Source organism: Triturus cristatus, chromosome 3_1 (assembly GCF_964204655.1).
Source record: "Triturus cristatus chromosome 3_1, aTriCri1.1, whole genome shotgun sequence".
Classification (NCBI taxonomy): Eukaryota; Metazoa; Chordata; class Amphibia; order Caudata; family Salamandridae; genus Triturus; species Triturus cristatus.
The window spans coordinates 65,639,050-65,650,184 of record NC_140583.1 but is presented as its reverse complement, the minus strand read 5'-3'; positions in this window follow the sequence as shown (position 1 = coordinate 65,650,184).

Below are 11,135 nucleotides of genomic sequence, written 5' to 3'. Positions count from 1 at the left end.
CCCCTCAGTAGACCGTGTAACCCACAAGGCACAAAGATTGGGCCATGTTGGAGTTTACTGAGAATGAGGCACTGTGGGATCGTTTTGAGTGAGTCAAACAGGATATGTTGCAAAAGGGGAACAATTTGCTCTTGGGCACATTTTGCCCATTGGTCAGTGAGTGTCCAGGAGTCGTCTCCACACACCAGTACACCAGTTACAACTGGAATTGGACAGGCCCTTGCTGGTCACCTGTACTAGAGTGTATTTTGCCACTTAAGTGCTGTCCCTGCGGCTTTGTAAGTTTTAGAAGTGGCTAAGAAAAGCTTGAACAGTGGGGACTTGGAAAGGTTTTGAACTACCAAGACCTCTGGAGCCGCTACGGGACCTTGCGGCAAAGGTGTCTTATTTCAGAAGGTCTTCGTCCGATACTGCTTCAGCCTTGCCCCTCTGAAAATCTTTGAAGCTCCAAAAAAAGAGTCGAAGTCTAAAGGTAGCAATCCTGACTGTACAAATGTGTGAAAAATATCTATCCTGCAAAGGGACTTTGGCAGCAGCAAAATATAATTTTACTGCTCCAAGCTATTCCTGCCAAAAGCAACACCTTTAGCTGGACATCATCCAGTGGCTATCCGGATCCGAGAGGACTAAGTTGGATCCTGCCTTCAATTTTGCCCCACTAACCTTGCCCCGCTCACTTCCCTGAAAGTCATAAGGTAGAAACTTTGACTAAGAGGACGTGCTTGGTGTATCTGACTTCTGCTCCATCGCGGTCGGCCTGATATTGCACCTAGGGCCCAGGCAGCCACGAACAGGGATTTCTGGTTGGTTATTTTTTCTTGGCACATTTTGCCTTAAAGCTTTAAACATTCATACCACCAGTCCCGTGTTAGATTTTAGTAGTTTTGATGTCACTTTTCTAATTTCATTTTTCTCAATTTTTAGAAATTGGTTGTGGGGTTTGTACTGAAGTGTGTTATGACTACTTTTTGATTGTTTTAATGTTGTTAAATACTTTGCACAATTTCCCAGATTAAGTCTGTCTGCTCTGTGCTAAAGGTAGTAGGGGTTGAGGTAGGGATTTCTGAAACTGTGAGACTGACCTTACATGATTTTGAGAGGCACTACTTGGGTAGGCCACACTTTCTCACCAACTAATAACCCATTGTTTTACTGTACTCCCCGGGCAGAATAGGTTGACTATCACTGCACTGTCCTGGATATGGGAGATTAGGACGGCTTGAGCCGCACTCTCATGGATAACGGAGAATAGATTTTTCTTAGTAAGGGCAAATAGGCTGGCGTTCACTACAGTATCCTGTTAGCGTGCTAGAGAAGAATGACCTATACTGCACATTCGTGAGTGTGCAAGAGTGGAATGGCCCTTACTGTACAGTCCTGGTGGGAGGGTGGGAGGAGGCCTTCCACACTCCTGTCCTGGGTTGCTGAGTGTAGAATGACTTTCACTCTATGCTCCTGGATGCTGTAGGACAGAAGACTTCCTCTGTGTTATCTAGTGGCAGAGAACTGTTGCATAAATCCCACTCATGTTCTGGAACTCAAATAGATTCCACTTCACACTCCAAGTTGTGATGTTCACTGTACTATATCCCAAGTAGTGTTTCTTTGCCTGGGTGGATGGAATGAACTGCTAGGTCCTTCCTTGAGTTCCAATGTAGTTCCATTAAGATCACCTTAACATGTGCTTAGAACACGCAAAGACTTTGTAGTAACCAGCACTGTTTGTGTGTGTGTGTGTGTGTGGTGTGTGTGTGTGTGCGTGCGTGCATGCGTACACACGTGTGTGTTTTTCCTTTAAGAGTTGGGTCCCTTGTTAGAAATGTTGCCTTCTTGTTTGGTTCAGGCGTCCATGTTCCTGAGTGGGGGATGTCTATTCATCCCTCTTGCGCCTCTGTTTATATAAACTTATGATATGAATTCATTAACTTGATCTGTCTTTCCTTACTGTGGTGACAGGAGGATATTACTGTTGGGAGTGGCCATGTTACACTAGAACAGTTCATCAGAAATCCCACCGCCGCTGCAGAGGGGGAGGACGCCATCTTGAAGAGTAGCTTTTGAACTGCATGTTATAATGTGGAACTGTTGACTCATGCCAGGTATTCCCAGAGGGATGAACAGTGGCTGTAGATTGTGTGACAAAGTAGATACTGCCTACTGCTGCACGTTGGGGCCACAATTGGGGTCGAACTGGGCATATTTGGAAAATGTGGTTATCAAGACACCCCTGTCAAGGATGCCTATTTCCTTTGACTGTTGACAGTAGTGGTAATGGTTCTTAATAAGGGTGTAATGAACAGATCTAATAATGGACAAGATATGATATATGGGCAACAAATAACTTCTAGTGTTGTGGATTTATTAGATTCACAGGAACAGTTGTCCCTCCACAGCCTTTCCCAAGCCGGTTCTCAGCCGACTTCACAGATCCTCGAGAACTGAGCCTCACTCAGAACATTCACACTCACGTTCCACTCACTCAACCATGCACTCACTCACACACCTTCTCTGATGCATAACGAAATGTGGTGAGTGAAATAGTGTCGAGAAGGGCAGCTCCACAGCTTTTATTAAGGGTGTGCGAGTGATCAACACTTCACGGATACCAAAGATTGTACGCGGAGATGCATAAGCATTACAGCAAACGGGAAATGTAGTGTGTGAGTTGGAGCAATGAGCTGTTTGCTACCAGCAGTGGAACCAGTAACCTTAGTTTGATGAGTGTGGAAGGAGCCTTGAGTCTGTTGATGGTTTACGTCTTATGTCAACCTTGGTTTTGGAAGATAACTTTGCACCACTACCTATTAAAAATCTCACTTGTGACTTTTTGAAATCCAGGTGAGTATTGGGGCTATGCCATTACTATGAAAGGATTAATGGGGTGTGTATCGGTGCACAAGAAGTGTAGTACGTAGGGACGTTTGTTACGAACGAGGAAAGAGGTTTCCTATGGTCTCACCATGAAGAGATTAGAATTGCGTTATACCTCGTAGGTGACAAAGAGCGGTTGAGGTGAAGTCAGGGGTTGTAGTGATAGTGTGGGCAGGCCGATGATGCCTAACAGCATTTTTTTTTTTTTAAACATATTTTTACTGCATTGAAAACAGAAACATTTGGTGCCAACCAGCACCGTGCTGTGTAATGGCAAAACACGAGTATAAAGTGTCAAATTAATATCTGATCTCAGAACCCCCTCCATCACTCCCCCCCCTCCCCGCCCCCCCATAATCACAGGATATTAACAAGATCCAGGAGTCTTTGGCCCCGAGCATCACTGTTGACATCACCAATAGGAACTCTCCCTGATAAGCGTTTTGTTTCCTCCATGTTTTGGTCGAACAGCCCCTACTCTCATAGACCACCCTCTCTGCCTGCGTACACCCGACCATGTCCTTCTGCCGGCTATTAGTCTTCATGTGCTTAACATGTAGTTGTGCTATCTAAAAGGTTTGTGTATTGCAATAGAATCAATATTCCATTTCTTGGCAAGGTACAGAGGGCTTGCAAGCGGCCAGTCATATGGAGGTGAAGACATTGTCTGAGGCAGGGGTCATCGAGCTAACTGAAGCGAGTGAGTTGGAAACCCAGGGTTAAACAGCAATCGATTGACCCCAGTGTACTTTGCCCCACACTGTGTTTTGCTCCACTGTGATTTTACTCCACTACAGCTGCATCAGACATGTAAACCACATTTTTTACAAGCATGGTGGCCTCCATCCTTCCAGTTGGGATCCTCTAGCTGATACCCATTTGTGAGAAGTTGGCCTGGTATATGCTGTTCACTAGTTAAAGTGACCACCTTGTACCATGCCAAGCAACCCTTATGGTGTGGTTGTAAGTCAACCTTTTCGGACTAGCTGCCCTAGTGGTAGCGTAGGCTAAGCAGTCTTTGAGGCTAAACTCGTTAAAGCGTGTTAAGCAAGCTGTTTTACCATATGTAACTCCCCTTTATACCAATGAAAGCACACCACACAGATATATATTCAAAATATATATGTATTTATTTCTCAAAGTATCCCCTAGACTCTTTATGAGCACAGGAGCACAAATCATTAAACAAGAAAGTATTACAATATACAGAAGTTGCACTTTATATGGATAGGCCCTGGTGGCCGATCAAACCATATACTAAAATAGTGGTATAAGTACCACGAACAGGAAAGGGAAAAGGCCTAGGGCCTCTAGAATCGCTGGGCCTACAAGGAGCTAACTTCAGTTAGTGACCAGGAGGTCCACGGGTCGCGTGTGCAGTGAGGAAAGTTACACGCGGGCTCCCATAGGTTTTCAATGGGTGCGTAAAAGTTCAAAAGTTACTGCTAGAAGGGTCTTCTGGATGGACTACGAATTTAAGACTTAAAACACAGACACTAGAGATGTTTCTCTACACTTGGGCACCGGAGTGCCAGCTTTACCTCACCCACAGGAAGCGGGTGCATAGGTCTCGAAGTGCATCGGGTTTCGTCTATCTGTTCAATGGAGCCTGATGACAAAGATGCTGCAGGCGGTCGGTCCAGAAGAGATGCGGTGGATCCAAGGGTGGATCAGAGTTGTAGAAGACCTGTAAGCAGAGGGGACAGTGTTCACAGTCACTAGCCAGTGACCGGCGTGGCACCAGGTAGGTACCAGGTGATGTCGGGTGCAAACAGGTGATGAGGTGTAGCTTGTCTCCGCAGCCACGGGGTCCCTGAAGGTTGACGACGTCCAGGAGTCGGTTCACGAGCTGTCCCACGCAGGCTCTCGCTGTCGGCAGTGTCGGCGACTCGAAGGAAGCAAACAAGCCTTGGCAAAAGCAGGAGTCATGAAAAATGAAGAAAGCTGATAGTTCTGACCAGCAAGGTCAGAGGGGCTGCTCCTTTAGAGAGCAGCAGGGGCCAGTCTGGAGCAACCAGACCAGCATCGTAGTTTTCAAAGTTCGTCGCCAAAATGGCCACTAGCCAACGGGCAGGGACCGGGCAGGCGCGTCAAGATGCAAAGTGCAGAGGGGCCCCACGCAGATCGTGGAGATGCTGGAGGGCTCACCTTTGGTGCAGATGCTGCTCGGGTGTTGGGCTTCTCAGGACCTAAAGCACAACTTGGAGGGAGCCTCTGTTGTCGCGCTTGCAGCTTGTCGTGGGTCTTTCAAGATGGCTGGCTCCACGTGTCTCGGTGCCTCCACGGGTTCCTTCTTTGCAGGGACTGTGGATCGGGCTGTGAGAGGTCTGGAGGTCCAGGTCTTGTTGGGCTCTGGGCTCGGGCTCCGGCAGGAGGCGGCGGCAAAGCAGACGTCGAGTAGCTGGTTGGTGCTTGCGTTAGCAAGATGGTCACTCCCTGACCATAGGGGAGATTTCCTTCTGTCCTCTGTGCAGCAGAGCGTCGAAGTTCCCGTCTTCTTCTTTGTAGTAAGTTGATTCCAGGATGTCTGAAGTCTTAGGACACAGCTCCTACCTTTAAGCGGATTCTAGGGGCCGGACTACCTGCTAGGTCCCTCCCTAAGGGTGGGACCAGGAAGGGGGGTGGTTACACCCCCAATCCTTTGTCCAGCTCGCCCCAGGTACATGGCTGGTGTGCCCCAGGACCGGTTTGAACTGGCATATGCACCGAGGCTCCTTGTGAGCCTCAGGCATGTCTCATTCCATTCAAGCCCTACCTGACCAATACACAAAATCCTGTCTGGGGTGGTGCACGCACCTCCCCTGGCAGGAAACCCTTTGTCCACGTCTCCCAAGCTGGAAGGACACCCAGCAGCAGGAGGGCAGACTTGTGTCGGTGGTGGCAGCGTCCATTTTGTGGAGCTGAGGCTATGTCTGATTTTACCCGGGTTTCAGGTACTGTACATGTCGTGTCCCTCTAGAAGGGTGGAATGCTAACCCCATTGCCAGAATTGGCGAGGGGTTAGTATTCCAATTCGTATGACACCTTACTCGACATGTTTTGATAAAGCCAAACCAAAGATAGCATTTAACCGCGAGGTTCATAATGCACTTAAGAGTATATGGTATGACGATATCTGGAAACTGTAGAAGGAAGTGGTTCCGACCACTGCAGACAGGCTCAGCTCATGCCAGAGCACCATCTCACATGGAACCAAGCACTCTGCCTTCAGGATTGTCAAGGCCTGCCATAGGAGTGACTTATAGGTTAACATGTGTCCCATTTAAGGTTAGGTATAGGTATACTACACCTAAGTAAGAGGTGGTTACACCAACTTACCCCAGCTGAGTGATCAGCCAGTTGTGTCAAATTGCTAGGCCAGGCCAGGGGTGGCATAATACATGCTTCAGCCCCTGGTAGGCCTTAGATACACCAATGCCCTGGGTACCTAGTGTACACTGGTACAGGGGCTCACAGGGTGATCCAATTCCAATTGGTTATGTACCTAGGGTACATGGAGTCCATTTTAAAGAGAGAGCAGATAGGCTGAGATCCTGAATGGCAGGATCTCAGGCCAACTAAGTCGAAAAACCAGCTAGACACTAGGCAAAAAATTGGGGGTAACCATAGTCAGATATCCACCTTCCTACACCATTCCCAATAGAACATTAGCATGTGAATGATGATGCTTCCAGTCGCTTTACTAATCCTTACCCTTTTTCTCATTCTCCCCAACACTTCAGTGCACCACAACTGCACACACGTTGCAGTGCCACATTTACCACCGACACAACAAACCTAACTTATCTACTACCTTAGATGAAATATCAAACGGACATCAGAGCACCCAGGGTCCTGCCCTAACAAATACACTCTTAGTTTCTCTCTGAGGAATGCCTGGTGAATCAGCAGCCAAGACTTCCTACCACTCTCATGTCCCCAGGACGCCTTGCAAAAGGGGAGGAGCTGGCATCCTCTTGAGCCATTGTCCTAAAACTCCTCCGACAGCCATCACTTGAATGCAATCTAAGGTTTATCACCCCTTTAGAAGGCTAATGTCCTCACCCTCTGCTGTCCTTCGGGTGTCTGAGGCTCAATTCTGGTTCCTTTCATACATCTTATTCATCCTTTCAGTCTTCAAACCTTATACCCTCTTCCCTTGACCTCCCTACTCAATCGCTCAGTGCTTTCCCATACACCTAACCCATACACCTAACCCTCCTGCTTTGGAACAACAGTGTTTCTAGTGTTGCAAAAAATCTGTCCTTCCTTTCTAACTACCGCCCAGTGCCTATACTTACTTCCTCCAAAATACCTGCATGTTTCCACTTCAGCTGCATGGCCTGCCTCTGTTCTAACAATCTACTCTACCCAATCGAGCCTGGCATCGTGTCTGTCACTTCAGCGAGGCAATCTTCACACGTTTCTAACTTCATAAGCTCTGCCTGTCACAACCACCTTTGTATAGGTGCACCATTAGACTCCATTGACCACCCTACCATACTCCGCACCCTCAGGACCACTAGATCACAAGCCATACTATTAACTGGTTCATCTCCTGTCTCTCTACCAGTTCTTTCAGCTCTTCACCAGCTCTAGTGACCCCCAACTACTGCTTGGTGTCCCCTAAAAGCTCTGAACTAGGCCTCTTCTTTCTCACTCTACACCACCGTCCTTCTTGAAAACGTGTCTTTGTTTGAATTTTTCTACCTTCTCTCATAGGATTCTCTGGATAGAGCAATATCTTGGTAAAGAAAGTTTGAGACGTGAGCATGCCTTGTTACTGAAACTCATGAGTTGGCTTGGCACATTCACAAAAAGCCCACGTTTGGCATCCTTTGCCTAGCTTTGAACTGCATAGAAAATCCCCTTCAAGTGACTGCAAGTGGGGAAATGCCAGGCGGCGAGTGAGATTCACCACATGTTTAGCAGGGCATAGCTGCCCAAGGGGCACCTTGTCCTTTCCTGGCCACTTGCACTCTCTGGTAGGCTCCTGGCACAAATGCAATAGTGGCGGGGTTAAGCATCCTCATGCCGAACTCTACTAAAATGGAAACTGTATACTTAACCGCCTCCTATAGAACTACTTCCACTCGTAGCTATATCCACTTCACAGTAGATGCCGTCACGCTTGCAATGGCGCCTAGAAATCTAGGTTTACACCGAAACTAGAATCTCATCACCGCTAGCGCAAGGTATAAATTCCTACACATGATCAGTCCGGTCTCACAGCCCCTTCCCAAAGCCAAAGCACTCGTTAGCTCAGTGGTTGTAAACAAACTACACTCCTGCAATGGTCTTCCATTGGACCTTCCGCCACATGCCTACACTGCTCTTGACAAAGCCTTACACTTAGCCACGCGACTACTGTACAATCTCCAGAGAAGTACCCATAGTTGATCCTCGTAACCAAGGTGGTTGGGTTTCTCCTAATAATAGGGTCCTCTACGGACTCCTAACGCCACTCTTCAGAGCCATGTATGGGTCGGTCCCAGGCTACTTTACTGACAGTCTCTAACCTGATACAGCATTACGATCAGCCAATCTGCACCTTTCGACAGTACCCAAACCACATTTCACTCCTTCCACTTTCTTGGATTCACTTACTAACTACAGTATTTCCCAGAACAATGGTAGGTCCTGCCAAACGCATCAAACTAAAAAACATCTTTCGCACCCTGATAGCTATTGAGGGCAAATTCTGCAGGGGAGCTGCTTCAAAAAGTAAATATCTAATTGGAACATACCTCTAATGGTCAAAGGTGTTTTTGCTCTGTGCTGATATCGATCATTTATGCTGTGCGGTAATAAGATGTCTCTTTGTCCAGACAACAGTTTATGTAGACTCTTCAGTCGTAACTGCGCTTGATCCTATTCCTCCACTCGGTCCATCTGTTGCCTTATGGACCACCGCCTACAGGTGCCTACCTCTGATTGAGATGTTAGTGGATGCTTGTACCAAATAAATGAAAGGCATTGCTTATGGGGGAACCCTAGTGCTATGCAGTGGTTTCCAGGTCGCTTCACCGTGCCACAGGTGGTTTGGGCTCCTGTTGCACCTGAGTCGACGCCCACCAAACCCTGCTGATGGGAAATAATTACATAACCACTATACTCAAACACAAATGTACAGCATATCCCTGCGTATATAAACATGACATTTGATTATATTTAGGGGAGAGGAGTTGGCCTAACGGCTAGGGCGGTCGACCTAGTATCTGGAGAACTGGGTTCAAGTCTCGGCAATGACGCTGAACATCCTGTGATTCTGGGCAAATCACTTAATCTCCCCGTGCCTCACAAAAATTAATGTGTCCTCATGTAATGCAACTGGTGCTATGTAAAGTGCTCTGATACCCGATTCGGGTCAAGCTCGCGCTATATAAAACTCTGTAAAATAAAAAATAATTTAAAAAAATTATGGTTCTAGGTATGTGTATTTCTTTATATAAATATGTATAATAACATGTACCTATGTATCCATATATTTATTACTTGACTCCCACTGTAAAAAATGGAAACTTTGACTCTCTCCAATGCACTACCTTATATTGCACCCTATACCTCATTCACTATATCCGCTACCTCCACTCTCTGACTCATCCCAGCCTCATTCTACTTCTGTGATCTCCAAAATAAACCTTTCTAGACTCTTCCCGCCTTGGGTCACCCCAAACCTTATTTAATACTACGATCTCCAAACAACCCTTTCTAAATCCTTACCTCATGTATCCCTCCTTAGATTCATCCAACACCTTATTTTACCACTTTGATCTCTGTAATCCATCTCTCCGTATACTCATCCCAACCCTTTGTTACTAGTATGATCTCACAATAAACACTTTCTAGACTCTTCCCTCTTTTATCCCTCCATTATCCTTTTTCAATCCAACTAACAAACTCACATGTCCACCGCTCAAATTGACTCAAATTTTACGTTACTAATCCACCACTAATCCTCTTTTGGTTCCAGAGTAGCCTGCTACTCGTCGAAAAGCGCTTCAACACTTCATCAGGGGTAGTAAGCGCTAAATAAATACAATTACTACAGACATGGAGGTCTTGACAGAAGCACCTAGGGTCGTAAAAACCTATTCGATTCCACAGTCGCAGTAGATTCACAAGACGTACTGGGGAGGGGAGGAACAACTCACAAGACAGATCGCCCAACCATCACACAAGCACACATTGAAAACATGAACTGCAGATTATTGCCACACCAGCAGGACACCCCTCAATCATCTACATCTGGGAAGTAGTTCCAAAGCTCGGAAAGGAGGCTTTGTAATATCACAGATTATAATACATACTGTACACACGGTGGGTGGGGGCCGGGAGGGGGCAGGGCAGTCCCGCTTCACACATGTGCATCCTAAACTTGAAAACCCTGCTGCTGAACTCTTCGTATTGGTTGTGTCTTGTAAGCCCAGTGGTTTGCTAACATGTCAGCTCATCAGAGAATAACCTATTAAAAATGATGTAAAATGCGCCTTTCTGGCTCCTCCGTTCCTTGTTAACCTTCACAAGCTCCTGCAGCCAGTCCCGGGCCCCGACAATCCTGGACACAGGGGGGAGGGGAATGGTGACGCACATCTTCCCCTAAAGACGTAATTACTTTCAGGCTTGATAACAGCGAGCATTATCATGGTAGCTGGAGTCATGCCCAAGTTCATGAGATAAATGCAGTTCATTTTGACATGATCTCCTCAGACGTCAGCGTTTGTTTCCCTGCAATTTCAGCTCCTCAAAATATGACGAGTCTGCCTTCAATTAACCGTGCCCCTGACGCTGCTTTATTTGTACAAGCCACGGGCTCCGGACACCGGAACTCTTCTTCACAACTTAAGCACTGCTGGGACCCAGAGCAAGAGAGAGAAAGGCGGACAAGGGAGAAAAAGGTGGAAGAGAAAGATGGGTAAACAGAGACAAAGGGAGAAAGCAGAGATGAAAAGACCTTGCAAGAGTGTAGTAAAGGGACAGGAAGCGTGGAGTGGTGAAACAAAGAGGCATGAGGTGAAATCAGGGGTCGGCATCTTCGGTAACCATGGTATTGGGCTAACACTGTGGCTAGTAGCTCCTAAACACACATTGGGCCCTTCCGATTGTTTAGGATTAAGATGAAGTACTAGATACACCCCTTAGTTATTTATGCATATAGTTTCAATGTGCATGTTCCCCTCCTTTTATAATGCAGAGAGCAGCCCCTCGAATCTGCTGGTGAAAGTCAACAAAGTAAGCTAGTGGGGGTTGGGGGGTGTGTGGGGGTGCAGGGCGGGAGAGAGGGG